Source organism: Drosophila miranda (genome assembly GCF_003369915.1).
Source record: "Drosophila miranda strain MSH22 chromosome Y unlocalized genomic scaffold, D.miranda_PacBio2.1 Contig_Y1_pilon, whole genome shotgun sequence".
NCBI lineage: Eukaryota > Metazoa > Arthropoda > Insecta > Diptera > Drosophilidae > Drosophila > Drosophila miranda.
The window spans coordinates 3,488,735-3,504,865 of NW_022881603.1; positions in this window are offsets into that span (position 1 = coordinate 3,488,735).

Genomic DNA, 16,131 nt, shown 5'->3' on the forward strand with positions numbered 1-16,131 from the left:
TCGTGGCCTTTATATTTGGTTGTTGCATGGCAAATCAAACGCGCAACTCAGCGAGACGCCAGAACTATTAAGCTCCAAAGTATTAACTGCTAAGAAACATCTCCTATTCAACTATTTCATGAGTTAAATAAAACGTAATACACTTGAAATACGTACGTTTTCAAGTTCATAAGAAGGCAGCATTTATTTAAAAAAAAGTTCAGCTCTGGACTTTAGCGCGCAGCTTTAATTAAAGCTATCTAAAAACATATCTACAAAATGACAACGATATTTTTGCAGCACTGAACCATAGTATAATAAATGAGGAGGTAGGGAAAACTTAGCGAGCGGCATCTTGTTTGATTTACCGATTCAGGTTTTTTTTTTTAATTTTCGCTCACAGATCGTACTTACTTACTTATTGAATACATTTTTATGGAATACATTTTATTACAATCACTTTCAAACAATTTCAATCGATAACAGAACTTGAATCGGGTAATAGGCTCTGCACACTGAGAATGAAAGAAACTCTCATATGTACTCGTTTCTCTTTTTAAGGGTATTCTATTGTATACCTAGTAAGTTATAAACCATGGTTAAAGTTAAGTTGAATTCATATATACATATATAATATATATGTATATAGTGTATACCGATATATATTCAACAAAAAACGTAAACCACAGGATGACCATTTACGGTTATTATTATGTATACATTATATACTTTTCTGTATATATTGACGTCGAAATTGAGTTGAAGGTATATTTGCTGTATTTCGTTATATAAAATCAATTTAATTTTGAAAGGTATACATGATACCAAAGACTATACAATATTGCATAGTCTTTGATGATACGCATATACGCAAGTTTTTTTACAAGCAATATCGAAATAGGGTATGCAAATGTCCATAACACCGGTTGACAAGCAGTAAATGTTCAAATAACGTACCATTTTATACAAACTTACATACGTTGCATTTCTTTCCCGCTTACCTTTTTTTGATTTGACTTTATTTACTTAAGCCTTATTTTAGTCAATATCAAATAAAGTGGAGTATTTAAAGTTAGCCAATTTGTTGAAAATTGATTCATCAATGGTGTTCGGGCCAGCCGCTGAAGAATAACCGTAACCTTAACATTATTGTATGAGCAGAGAGAGCCGCCTATGTTGTAAAACGTTGACGTTCTGCAGAGCTGCTGCGCTCTCCCGCTAAAGGGGCTCTCTGCCGCCGCCACTTCGGCAACTACTTTGATCTGCTGCCGCCACTTCGGCAATCACTTTGATCTAACGCCGTCGTCTATAGTTTAGTTCTATGATAACCCCTCTGCGCATTGGTTGCATATCGATCTCGCATAAAGTTTATCTGGCAATAGCAAGCAATCGGCTTCCGCTAAGCCACCAAGATTAAATATAATTTTTAACCCAAAATCTCTTTTCATTTTTGAAACACATACATAGGTGCCAAAAAAGCTTGGCATCTCAAACATTGGTGACCCCCCACGTGATATAAAACCATTGCTTAATCGCGTTCCGTTAAAACACTTATTATTTATACAATATTTTGTTGTTGGGTAGTTTAACTACCAACAAATACATTTGGGTGCACGTTGAAAAACAGTTTAAAGTGTAAATTCAGTGAGAGTGCGGCTGGAATATTTATAGACAAATTCCGGTACTTTAAGCGTCGAATCTCTCATTCTCTGCGCAGCTGCAGCCGCGGTTCTTGACTTTTCGTGTCTTGCATTCTCGCTCTCGCGTCTATACATCGTCGCTTAAGCGGTATTTCATTTTCCGTTGTTGTGTCGAATTGCACAACGGTTAACATGGACAACGATCCGAATACAGGCGCGGGCGGAAATATTGTGGTGGCTGATTCCAGACTGAGTCTGTATAAGCGTAAAAGTCAGTCATTATATGATCGATTGCACAGGCTTGGCGAATCCTTCGCGGGGAATAAAATCGATAAGCTGACCGCCGCGGAAGTCGAGGTGCGCCTTGATATGTTGGCAGAAATTCGAGAGGAATTTAATAAGGCCCATAATGAGTTGGAGGCTCTCGATCAAAACGAGATTGGGAGTGAGCTGCGCGAAATCTTCGATACTCTTTTCATATCGTTGAAAGCTGAGTTGCTGGCTGCTGTTGAAGTAAGCCAGTCACACGCCGCTGCCCATTCTACGACTCTGCCAAGCCATTCCGGACATAGTACCATCATCATGGCTCACAAGCAGCGACTTCCTGAGCTGAAGGTGCTTAAATTTTCTGGTGGATACGTCGAGTTCTCGTATTTTATGGCAATGTTCAAATCGGTGATTGAAGCGGATGCGGATCTCAGTGACATCGAGAAATTCCAGCACCTTCGCTCTTGCCTCGCTGATGCGGCTTTGGATTCGGTTCGATCGTTAGAGCTCTCCAGTGCCAATTATCGTGCGGCTCTGGATATACTTAATAAACGCTTTAATAACAAAAGACTTGTTTTCCAGGCACACATCAAGAAGATTCTTGGGCTAAAGAGGGTAGACTCGCCTTCTGCTAAAAGGCTTCGGGAGTTTTCGGATGCAGTCAATTTACACATGCGAGCGTTGCAGACATTGGGAACTGCTGAGGAGATTTCAGGATTCATGGTCATCAACATGCTGCTGCAGAAGTTGGATTCGAAGACGCAAACCAAATGGGAGGAGCACACATCGTCGGATGCTATACCTACCGCAGAGGAATTCTTCGAATTCTTGCAGCAACGCTGCCAGAAAATGGAGCGGTTGGAATATGCTACAGCGACACACGCTAGTAGCGATCAGGTGGGAAAAAACCATTCCTATACGCAGGTTAAGAAAACGTTTGTAGCTTCCAACTCTTCCGCCGACCCGTCTGTATGCGTCTTTTGCCACTCAGCGGGCCATGGAATATACTCGTGCAAGATATTCGGAAATCTCTCACCGTTGCTGCGCGACAAAGAAGTGAAGAAGCTTTCCCTATGCTTCAATTGCCTAAAGCCGGGGCACCGGACCCGCGCATGCAATAGTGGAAAATGTCGAGTATGCGGCGGAAGGCATCATAGTTTGTTGCACTTCGATAGTATACAGCCCACAACACATGGCTGCCCAGGTATTACTCCTCCCGGTCTGGCCGTTCAACCGGACACTCTTTCCGTTGCTCAAAATTCTGCTAGCAGCTCGTCTCTACCTTCGTCTACCTCTCTTGCTGCCCAAGGTCTTCACTCTGATGTCGTGCTTCTGGCTACGTGGTTCTCGTAAAGAATCGGTCTGGCGTTTTAGTTCCTTGTGTTGCCATCTTAGATTCAGGATCGCAGCTGCATCTCGTCACATCCAGGTTCGCCCAGCAGCTTCAGCTTAGGAGAACTCAATCGTCTGCACTTGTGTCTGGGCTGGGCGATACCAGCGTTTCTACTGAGGGATCCACCATAAGCATTTGTATGCATTCTCGCACCTCTGCTTACACAACTACACTAACTGCTCTCATCGCCCCCACGATTACCGATTCTCAACCAAGTATGACAGTAAATGTATCCGATTGGCGTATTTCATCTAACATTCAGCTCGCTGATCCAGCATTTTTCAATCCTCAACGGGTTGATCTTCTCATTGGGGCGAGCGTTTTTTATGATCTCCTCTGCGTAGGGCAAATCAAACTCACCGATGGACTGCCTCTTCTGCAGAAGACCCGGCTTGGGTGGATCGTATCTGGCGGTGGACAGAAGGTATCAAGCTCGGCGCTTTTGGCTACGCACAATTGTCCAGATTCGATAGCTGAGATGGAAGCAAGGTTGGATAAAACTCTTCGTATGTTTTGGGAAGTCGAGAATTGTGTGGAGGCTGGGTTGAATACCAAAGAAGAAGACGATTGTGAAGCACATTTCGTAAGCCACCTTTCACGGTTGCCATCCGGAGTATGCAGTTCGTCTGCCGCTAAATAACAATACTGATCGTTTAGGAGAATCTTATGCTCAGGCTTATCGACGGTTCATCAGTCTGGAGCGAAAACTGGAGCGTAATCCTACACTCAAGGAGCGGTTTTCCGCCTTTATGAGGGAGTACATTGATTTGCATCATATGCACCAGTCCTACCCTCTTGGCTCAGCTGCTCTGCGGCAGGAGTTTTACGTGGATGACCTTATTTCGGGCGGTAATTCGGTCGCACAGGTCATGGACAAGATGCACCAAACATCAGCTTTACTGTCCCGTGGTAATTTTAGACTTAGGAAATGGTGCTCCAGTCACCAGGAAGTACTTGAGGGAACCCCTGAAGATGACATAGAGAAGTTCCTAAAGTTTAATGATGGAAGCGACATTGCCAAAACTCTCGGCTTAGCGTGGGACCCTGCTTCGGATCAGCTGCTTTTTGCCTTGTCCGCACTGGACACAAACTCAAAGCCATCAAAGCGGTCGGTTTTATCTACGATTGCGCGGTTCTACGACCCTCTTGGATTGATAAATCCAGTCATTGTCAGGTGCAAAATCTTCCTTCAGCAGCTTTGGAGAGAAAATTTGGATTGGGATGAAAGCCTACCCTCAGCGTTGCATTCAACTTGGATGGACTTGAGAAATAGTTTGGCAAGCATTTCTCGGATCTCATTTCCTCGCTTGGTTCTTCGTTCTAGTGTGGCTACAGAAGTTCACGGATTCTGTGATGCCAGCTTGGAAGCATATGGCGCTTGCGTGTATGTCGTGTCCAGGGAAGCCCAGTCTTTGAGCCACGTTTTGTGCTCAAAGTCGCGAGTGGCGCCGCTAAAGACTATATCGATTCCTAAGCTGGAATTAAGTGTAGCCCATTTGCTTGCGAAAATCATGCAGAATGTAAAGGACATGGGAATCTTTACAGGTCGGTTCTATTGCTGGTCGGATTCGTCAACAGCATTATCTTGGATTAGGGACGAGCCAGCTAAATTTCAAGTTTTCGTGGCAAATCGAGTGGCATCAATTCAGGAGTTGACGGCAGCCATGGAATGGCGCTATGTTCCCACATCTTTAAATCCTGCTGATATTCTCTCGAGAGGCTCGCTTCCCAACCATCTTATCCAGTCAGAGCTATCTAAGGAACGTTTTGATGGATCTCGAGCTTTTGAAGTCACTGGAGTAGATTACTGTGGACCTTTTTTCTACCGATCAGAAATCCGCACGAGGCCTCCGATCAAGGGGCCTCCTATACACATGGAGCTCGTAAAGGATTTGACCACCGCATCGTTTCTAGGCGCACTAAAGCGTTTTACTTCCACTCGAGGAAGGCCAAGTCAAATTTGGTCGGACAATGCGACAAACTTCGTTGGGGCCAAGAACGAGCTTCTGGAGCTAAAGAAGCTTTGTCTGAGCGAACCGCATATGAAGGAGGTCCACGAATCCTGCTTGGCTGACTCGATCGACTGGCGTTTCATCCCACCTCGCTCTCCGCTCAGTTGGACCATCTGTGCTTAGCTTCGACGAGCTGCGCACTCTGATCTGTCAGATCACTGCAATTGTTAACTCTCGCCCTTTGCTCTCGCTTTCAGAAAATCCTGATGATTTAGACGTTTTGACTCCTGCTCATCTGCTTTTAGGCGGCCCCCATGAGCAAATCCTCGAGCCTGACCTAACGAAGCTGAACTACAATCGTCTGGATGGCTGGCAGCGGGTCACCCAACTATAGCAAATATTTTGGAGCCGTTGGCGCGAAGAGTATCTCACTCTTTTGCAAGAGCGCGCGAAGTGGCGTACCCCCGCGCAAAACATCTGCAAGAACGACCTCGTTCTGGTGAAGGACGAAAATCTTCCTCCAATGCGTTGGCCACTGGCTAGAGTGGTCGATGTCGTTTTGGGCAAGGACGGAGTGTGTCGCGTCGCTGACCTGAAGACATCCTCAGGAAACATCAGGAGGGCCGTCACTCGGCTATGTTTGCTGCCCCTTAAGGAATCTGTTGAGAGACTAGCTCCCAACGGGGGGAGTATGTTCGGGCCAGCCGCTGAAGAATAACCGTAACTTTAACATTATTGTATGAGCAGAGAGAGCCGCCTATGTTGTAAAACGTTGACGTTCTGCAGAGCTGCTGCGCTCTCCCGCTAAAGGGGCTCTCTGCCGCCGCCACTTCGGCAACTACTTTGATCTGCTGCCGCCACTTCGGCAATCACTTTGATCTAACGCCGTCGTCTATAGTTTAGTTCTATGATAACCCCTCTGCGCATTGGTTGCATATCGATCTCGCATAAAGTTTATCTGGCAATAGCAAGCAATCGGCTTCCGCTAAGCCACCAAGATTAAATACGAATTATAAATTTTAACCCAAAATCTCTTTTATTTTTGAAATACATACATAGGTGCCAAAAAAGCTTGGCATCTCAAACATTGGTGACCCCCCACGTGATATAAAACCATTGCTTTATCGCGTTCCGTTAAAACACTTATTATTTATACAATATTTTGTTGTTGGGTAGTTTAACTACCAACAAATACATTTGGGTGCACGTTGAAAAACAGTTTAAAGTGCAAATTCAGTGAGAGTGCGGCTGGAATATTTATAGACAAATTCCGGTACTTTAAGCGTCGAATCTCTCATTCTCTGCGCAGCTGCAGCCGCGGTTCTTGACTTTTCGTGTCTTGCATTCTCGCTCTCGCGTCTATGTATACATCGTCGCTTAAGCGGTATTTCATTTTCCGTTGTTGTGTCGAATTGCACAACGGTTAACATGGACAACGATCCGAATACAGGCGCGGGCGGAAATATTGTGGTGGCTGATTCCAGACTGAGTCTGTATAAGCGTAAAAGTCAGTCATTATATGATCGATTGCACAGGCTTGGCGAATCCTTCGCGGGGAATAAAATCGATAAGCTGACCGCCGCGGAAGTCGAGGTGCGCCTTGATATGTTGGCAGAAATTCGAGAGGAATTTAATAAGGCCCATAATGAGTTGGAGGCTCTCGATCAAAACGAGATTGGGAGTGAGCTGCGCGAAATCTTCGATACTCTTTTCATATCGTTGAAAGCTGAGTTGCTGGCTGCTGTTGAAGAAAGCCAGTCACACGCCGCTGCCCATTCTACGACTCTGCCAAGCCATTCCGGACATAGTACCATCATCATGGCTCACAAGCAGCGACTTCCTGAGCTGAAGGTGCTTAAATTTTCTGGTGGATACGTCGCGTTCTCGGATTTTATGGCAATGTTCAAATCGGTGATTGAAGCGGATGAGGATCTCAGTGACATCGAGAAATTCCAGCACCTTCGCTCTTGCCTCGCTGATGCGGCTTTGGATTCGGTTCGATCGTTAGAGCTCTCCAGTGCCAATTATCGTGCGGCTCTGGATATACTTAATAAACGCTTTAATAACAAAAGACTTGTTTTCCAGGCACACATCAAGAAGATTCTTGGGCTAAAGAGGGTAGACTCGCCTTCTGCTAAAAGGCTTCGGGAGTTTTCGGATGCAGTCAATTTACACATGCGAGCGTTGCAGACATTGGGAACTGCTGAGGAGATTTCAGGATTAATGGTCATCAACATGCTGCTGCAGAAGTTGGATTCGAAGACGCAAACCAAATGGGAGGAGCACACATCGTCGGATGCTATACCTACCGCAGAGGAATTCTTCGAATTCTTGCAGCAACGCTGCCAGAAAATGGAGCGGTTGGAATATGCTACAGCGACACACACTAGTAGCGATCAGGTGGGAAAAAACCATTCCTATACGCAGGTTAAGAAAACGTTTGTAGCTTCCAACTCTTCCGCCGACCCGTCTGTATGCGTCTTTTGCCACTCAGCGGGCCATGGAATATACTCGTGCAAGATATTCGGAAATCTCTCACAGTTGCTGCGCCACAAAGAAGTGAAGAAGCTTTCCCTATGCTTCAATTGCCTAAAGCCGGGGCACCGGACCCGCGCATGCAATAGTGGAAAATGTCGAGTATGCGGCGGTAGGCATCATAGTTTGTTGCACTTCGATAGTATACAGCCCACAACACAAGGCTGCCCAGGTATTACTCCTCCCGATCTGGCCGTTCAACCGGACACTCTTTCCGTTGCTCAAAATTCTGCTAGCAGCTCGTCTCTACCTTCGTCTACCTCTCTTGCTGCCCAAGGTCTTCACTCTGATGTCGTGCTTCTGGCTACGTGGTTCTCGTAAAGAATCGGTCTGGCGTTTTAGTTCCTTGTCGTGCCATCTTAGATTCAGGATCGCAGCTGCATCTCGTCACATCCAGGTTCGCCCAGCAGCTTCAGCTTAGGAGAACTCAATCGTCTGCACTTGTGTCTGGGCTGGGCGATACCAGCGTTTCTACTGAGGGATCCACCATAAGCATTTGTATGCATTCTCGCACCTCTGCTTACAAAACTACACTTACTGCTCTCATCGCCCCCACGATTACCGATTCTCAACCAAGTATGACAGTAAATGTATCCGATTGGCGTATTTCATCTAACATTCAGCTCGCTGATCCAGCATTTTTCAATCCTCAACGGGTTGATCTTCTCATTGGGGCGAGCGTTTTTTATGATCTCCTCTTCGTAGGGCAAATCAAACTCACCGATGGACTGCCTCTTCTTGACAAGACCCGGCTTGGGTGGATCGTATCTGGCGGTGGACAGAAGGTATCAAGCTCGGCGCTTTTGGCTACGCACAATTGTCCAGATTCGATAGCTAAGATGGAAGCAAGGTTGGATAAAACTCTTCGTATGTTTTGGGAAGTCGAGAATTGTGAGGAGGCTGGGTTGAATACCAAAGAAGAAGACGATTTCGAAGCACATTTCGTAAGCCACCTTTCACGGTTGCCATCCGGAGTATGCAGTTCGTCTGCCGCTAAATAACTGTTAGGTATTATATTAATATCTATATACGGTCACACCATCCAAGGGATATAGAATAAAAGAGAATCTTGAAGACAACGCGTGCTTAAGTCTGAGTGTCAATACACTACATAATTGGCGACGAGCATAAAATAAAACGTATTAATATACATACACATGTTAAAAGTGCATATAATATATGAATAGCAACATGACGAAAAATGAAGCAACAACCAACCAACCATCAAATGGCAACAATTGCTGAGTTTTCGCCACACCAAGAAACGTTCTGCATTTGGAAGGAAAAATTCGACATACATTTGTGCGAATTGAATGTGAAAGAGGAAAACACAAAAAAGGCAGTTTTGTTGAAGTCGATCGGTACAGCGGCTTACACTGTACTACATAGTTTGTGCAATCCGGTATCACCCGTATCAAAAGCATACAAAGAATTATGTGAAATTTTAAAAACACACTACACACCACCTACACTCATATTCAGAGAAAGAAAAAAATTTCACATGTCCACAAAAAGTGAAGATGAGACTGTAGCGGAGTGGTATGCTCGAGTTAAACAATTGGCATTGGAATGCAAATTTGGCTCAAATCTGGAAGCGTTTGTATTAAACCAATTTGTGATGAGCCTTCCCAACCCTATATATGAAAGAATATGTGAAGAAGACGAAAATCTAACTCTGGCTGATGCACTCAAGAAGGCGATGATCATGGAGACGAAGATCAGCACAAGGAAGACAGAACACAACGTCAACTACATGCATCAAAAGAACGGGACTAGTCAATGGCAGAGGCAAAGAGGCGAGAACAGAGATCAAGCAAAGAGCAACGGCAGAAGTCATTTCAAGGGCAACCGAAACGTGAGTTACAGAGGCGGCAGAAGCGACGGTGACGGCGACGGCGAAAACGACTGCGACGCTGGCAGAGAAAAGAAGCAGCAGCCATGCACACACTGTGGCTGGCGAAATCATAACTCAAACAATTGCAAGTATAAGGCATGCAAATGTCACAGCTGTGGAAAAATAGGTCACTTGGCGAGCATTTGTAAAAATAAATCAAAAAAATCCGTAAATTATGTATCTCAAACAAAACATGACACCTATTCTGATAATAATTTTGATAATGATAATTATAACTTTTCTATCTATAGCGTTGATACAACCTCAACTAGTGGAGTATATTATTTACCTGTAAAAATTGATGGAAACATAACGAAAATTGCTTGCGACACTGGTGCACCGTGCACATTGGTTCCAAAAACATTTTACGAAAGCTTAAATACCAGCAGACCACTTAGAAAATGTCTAGTTCCATATGTAGATTACAATAGAGATTCAATCAAAGTTATTGGTGAGTACGATGCAACGATCGAATATCGAGGTCTAAAAAAACAAATTGTTGTTGTTGTAACCAATGCAGTGAGTCCACCTTTGCTAGGTAGAACATTTTTGAGAGCTTTTAATTTTGAGTTAATGCAGGTGAACAATGTGTACGTAAATGAACCAAATTCTGTAATTACAGAACAGATTAATTCGGAGTTTGCTGAAGTTTTTGAGCCTCGTTTAGGTTCATATACTACGAATATCGTTACTATTAAAAGAAGATGCAAAACCAATATTTTTCAAGCCTAGGTCAGTACCATTAGCATGGAAAGAAAAGATTGAAGTGCAGTTACGAAAATTCATAGATGATGGAATTTTAGAGCAAGTTGTTAGTTCTGAATGGGCAACACCTTTGGTACCTTTGTGGTGACTATAAGGTTACATTAAACCGGTCTTTAGTCGACGTAAAGTATCCACTACCTCGAATAGACGACATTTTTGCAGCGCTTGAAGGGGGTACACTGTATTCAAAACTAGACCTGTCAAATGCTTACAATCAGCTAAATTTAGATGAGCAATCTCAAAATTTGTGTACTTGGAGCACACATATTGGACTATTGAAAGTTAAACGCTTACCATTTGGTATAAAAACTGCAGCAGCTATTTTTCAAAAAACAATGGAAGGGTTGTTTCAGGGTATGCGAGGAGTTGTGGTTTATCAAGATGACATAACAGTTACAGGACGAGATCTTCAAGAACATATTTCAAACCTAAAAGCTGTACTTAGAAAACTGAAATCAGTTGGACTTAAATTAAATGACAAGAAATGTGAGTTCTTTAAATCCAAAATTTGTTACCTAGGATTTTCAATTGACAGGATAGGACTGAGCAAAAACAATGATAGAGTTGCGAGTGTATTGTTTGCACCGGCTCCGGAAAACCTATCACAGCTTAGAGCTTTCATAGGCATGGTAAATTATTATTCAAAGTTTATCAATAATTTCGCTCAGATAATGAGTCCTTTATATGCATTATTAAAGAAAAATACAAAATTTAATTGGACACGCGAATGTCAGAGTGCATATGAAGAGGTAAAGAAAGAAGTAACTTCTGAACAAGTTTTAGTTCACTACAACCCAGATCAACCGTTAGTATTAACGACTGATGCTAGCAGTCATGCAGTTTCAGGTGTTTTATCACATAAATGCAATGAAGATATCAAACCAATAGCATTTGTATCAAGAGCATTATCCAAAAGCGAGCATAATTACAGTACAATCGAGAAAGAGGCCCTGGCTATAGTGTTCTGTGTGAGTAAATTAAGACAGTATCTTTTAGGAAACAAGTTCATCCTTCGAACAGATCACAAACCATTACTAAGCATATTTGGAGACCTGAAAGGACTTCCATTGATGGCCTCTGCACGAATGCAAAGATGGGCACTGACTTTGTCAGGTTTTCAATATACAGTTGAACACATAAAGGGGACCTTAAATATAGCAGATGGACTCTCAAGAATGCCTCAATGGGAAACGGCTGTACCAAACGAAGACTATAATTACATACATTTTATACAGTCCGAAAAGGTGTTCAAAATTAGCTTCAAAGAAATAGCTCGTGAAACACGACGTGACCCAATATTATCAAAAGTTTGTGAGGCAATTAACACTGGTTCGAAGACAAGATTAAAAGGCAGCGAGTTTTCTGCCTACATCTCTAAAACAAATGAACTTTCAGTGGAATATGATTGTATCTTATGGGGACACAGAGTAGTAATTCCAACCAAACTGAGACAAGCTATTTTAGCAGAATTTCATGCATCGCATTTGGGAATAGTAAAAACCAAAATGTTAGCACGTTCTTATGTGTGGTGGCCTTGCATGGATTCTGAAATTGAGAAATTAATTCGAGATTGTATTCCTTGTCAGGAACTACAATCAAGTCCAGAAAAGAGTCTGTTAATACCGTGGAAATCCACAGGAAAGGCTTGGAGTCGAGTACACATAGACTTTGCAGGACCAATTAGAGGTTTTCATTTATTGGTTATTATAGATTCTTATACAAAATGGGCAGAAGTATTCAAAACGAAGGAAATAACTTCATTGTTTACTATCAACAAGCTTAGAGAAGTATTTTGTCGATATGGTTTACCAGACGTGTTAGTTAGTGACAATGGACGACAGTTTACTTCTGATGATTTTAAAACGTTTATGAAAAACAATGGTGTTAATCACATTTTTACTGCTCCAGGACATCCAGCGACTAATGGTCAAGCAGAAAATTTTGTAAAGACTGTTAAGAAATCACTATATGCAAACATAAAGGCTAATGAAAGACAAGATTTTAATACAATTTTAAATAGATTTTTGATCGATTACCGAAATACGATTCATTGTACTACGGGCGAATCTCCTGCTAAATTATTTTTTGGTCGTACACTAAAAACAAGATTTTCGTTGTTAAAACCACCTACGGTCGAAAGCATAATAAATAAAAAACAGACTGAGTGTGTTGTAAATCACAAAGGTAGACGAAGCACAGAATTTTTAAAGGGTCAAAAAGTTATGGTTAGGGACTACAAAAATCCTAACAAAGCAAGCTGGACTCAGGCAACTGTAAAACAACAACTGGGCCCGCGTTCGTATTGTTGTATTTTGGCGAACAATAACAGAGAAATAAAACGTCACCTGGATCAAATTAGAAACCAAAGCACTAACAATCATACATCGCCTAATGCGAAAACACCTGATGTCGAAAGCAATTGTTCAGTAGATGACAATTCCAAAACCAACAATGAACAAATAGTTTCTCAACCAACACCCACCAGGAGAGAGTTGAGACCACGTGAGGCAGGGAAGGTAGTAAAGCGTATTTAACAATAAAATAATATAAAGAAAGGAATTATGAAATCAAATTATGTACAAAATAAACACTGAAACAAATACTAAACAGATTAAGAAGAAAGAAAAATACGAAATCACATAAATTTTATATACGCTAATTAGATTAAGTACACAAATCAAATTGTTATAAGAAAATAGATTTGTAAATGACATGTATATTAAACATCTAAGGAGAGGCGTGTTAGGTATTATATTAATATCTATATACGGTCACACCATCCAAGGGATATAGAATAAAAGAGAATCTTGAAGACAACGCGTGCTTAAGTCTGAGTGTCAATACACTACAATAACAATACTGATCGTTTAGGAGAATCTTATGCTCAGGCTTATCGACGGTTCATCAGTCTGGAGCGAAAACTGGAGCGTAATCCTACACTCAAGGAGCGGTATTCCGCCTTTATGAGGGAGTACATTGATTTGCATCATATGCACCAGTCCTACCCTCTTGGCTCAGCTGCTCTGCGGCAGGAGTTTTACGTGGATGACCTTATTTCGGGCGGTAATTCGGTCGCACAGGTCATGGACAAGATGCACCAAACATCAGCTTTACTGTCCCGTGGTAATTTTAGACTTAGGAAATGGTGCTCCAGTCACCAGGAAGTACTTGAGGGAACCCCTGAAGATGACATAGAGAAGTTCCTAAAGTTTAATGATGGAAGCGACATTGCCAAAACTCTCGGCTTAGCGTGGGACCCTGCTTCGGATCAGCTGCTTTTTGCCTTGTCCGCACTGGACACAAACTCAAAGCCATCAAAGCGGTCGGTTTTATCTACGATTGCGCGGTTCTACGACCCTCTTGGATTGATAAATCCAGTCATTGTCAGGTGCAAAATCTTCCTTCAGCAGCTTTGGAGAGAAAATTTGGATTGGGATGAAAGCCTACCCTCAGCGTTGCATTCAACTTGGATGGACTTGAGAAATAGTTTGGCAAGCATTTCTCGGATCTCATTTCCTCGCTTGGTTCTTCGTTCTAGTGTGGCTACAGAAGTTCACGGATTCTGTGATGCCAGCTTGGAAGCATATGGCGCTTGCGTGTATGTCGTGTCCAGGGAAGCCCAGTCTTTGAGCCACGTTTTGTGCTCAAAGTCGCGAGTGGCGCCGCTAAAGACTATATCGATTCCTAAGCTGGAATTAAGTGTAGCCCATTTGCTTGCGAAAATCATGCAGAATGTAAAGGACATGGGAATCTTTACAGGTCGGTTCTATTGCTGGTCGGATTCGTCAACAGCATTATCTTGGATTAGGGACGAGCCAGCTAAATTTCAAGTTTTCGTGGCAAATCGAGTGGCATCAATTCAGGAGTTGACGGCAGCCATGGAATGGCGCTATGTTCCCACATCTTTAAATCCTGCTGATATTCTCTCGAGAGGCTCGCTTCCCAACCATCTTATCCAGTCAGAGCTATCTAAGGAACGTTTTGATGGATCTCGAGCTTTTGAAGTCACTGGAGTAGATTACTGTGGACCTTTTTTCTACCGATCAGAAATCCGCACGAGGCCTCCGATCAAGTGGCCTCCTATACACATGGAGCTCGTAAAGGATTTGACCACCGCATCGTTTCTAGGCGCACTAAAGCGTTTTACTTCCACTCGAGGAAGGCCAAGTCAAATTTGGTCGGACAATGCGACAAACTTCGTTGGGGCCAAGAACGAGCTTCTGGAGCTAAAGAAGCTTTGTCTGAGCGAACCGCATATGAAGGAGGTCCACGAATCCTGCTTGGCTGACTCGATCGACTGGCGTTTCATCCCACCTCGCTCTCCGCTCAGTTGGACCATCTGTGCTTAGCTTCGACGAGCTGCGCACTCTGATCTGTCAGATCACTGCAATTGTTAACTCTCGCCCTTTGCTCTCGCTTTCAGAAAATCCTGATGATTTAGACGTTTTGACTCCTGCTCATCTGCTTTTAGGCGGCCCCCATGAGCAAATCCTCGAGCCTGACCTAACGAAGCTGAACTACAATCGTCTGGATGGCTGGCAGCGGGTCACCCAACTATAGCAAATATTTTGGAGCCGTTGGCGCGAAGAGTATCTCACTCTTTTGCAAGAGCGCGAGAAGTGGCGTACCACCGCGCAAAACATCTGCAAGAACGACCTCGTTCTGGTGAAGGACGAAAATCTTCCTCCAATGCGTTGGCCACTGGCTAGAGTGGTCGATGTTGTTTTGGGCAAGGACGGAGTGTGTCGCGTCGCTGACCTGAAGACATCCTCAGGAAACATCAGGAGGGCCGTCACTCGGCTATGTTTGCTGTTGTAATCTGTTGAGAGACTAGCTCCCAACGGGGGAAGAATAACCGTAACTTTAACATTATTGTATGAGCAGAGAGAGCCGCCTATGTTGTAAAACGTTGACGTTCTGCAGAGCTGCTGCGCTCTCCCGCTAAAGGGGCTCTCTGCCGCCGCCACTTCGGCAACTACTTTGATCTGCTGCCGCCACTTCGGCAATCACTTTGATCTAACGCCGTCGTCTATAGTTTAGTTCTATGATAACCCCTCTGCGCATTGGTTGCATATCGATCTCGCATAAAGTTTATCTGGCAATGCCAAGCAATCGGCTTCCGCTAAGCCACCAAGATTAAATACGAATTATAAATTTTAACCAAAAATCTCTTTTCATTTTTGAAACACATAGGTGCCAAAAAAGCTTGGCATCTCAAACAAATGGGATAAAATTATGTGTTTAAAGCTAAAGGGTCTAGCTAGCTAGAAATATTAAACCGAATATATAAATCGAGGAGCATGATTTCCCATCAAGGGCATTGTCGACCAATGGTATTAAAATACTCTACACGAAAATAATGAATCATGAAGAATTTTACAGTTCTACAAGAAGACTTATTATTATTAGCATTATTTTCCGCAGTTTTAAATGGGCTATTAAAAGAGGACTACAGGAAAAAACAGCCGTGGAAAGTTGCAAGGTTCGTACGAACCTCACCTTTCGTGTAAGGACAATATAGCTTGAAATCAAAAAGCCGATATTGTCTTCAAGGTATATTAGGCAAAAGGAGTGGATTTTACTTAGCATGCGTTGCATTTTTTTGGCCGTTTTGCCTGTTGGTCATACCCCTCTCGTTTTCTTCCCATTATGTAGAAAATGTTTAGTTACCGTGTAGTCCTGCTCTTTCGGTCGTGATTGCGCAAG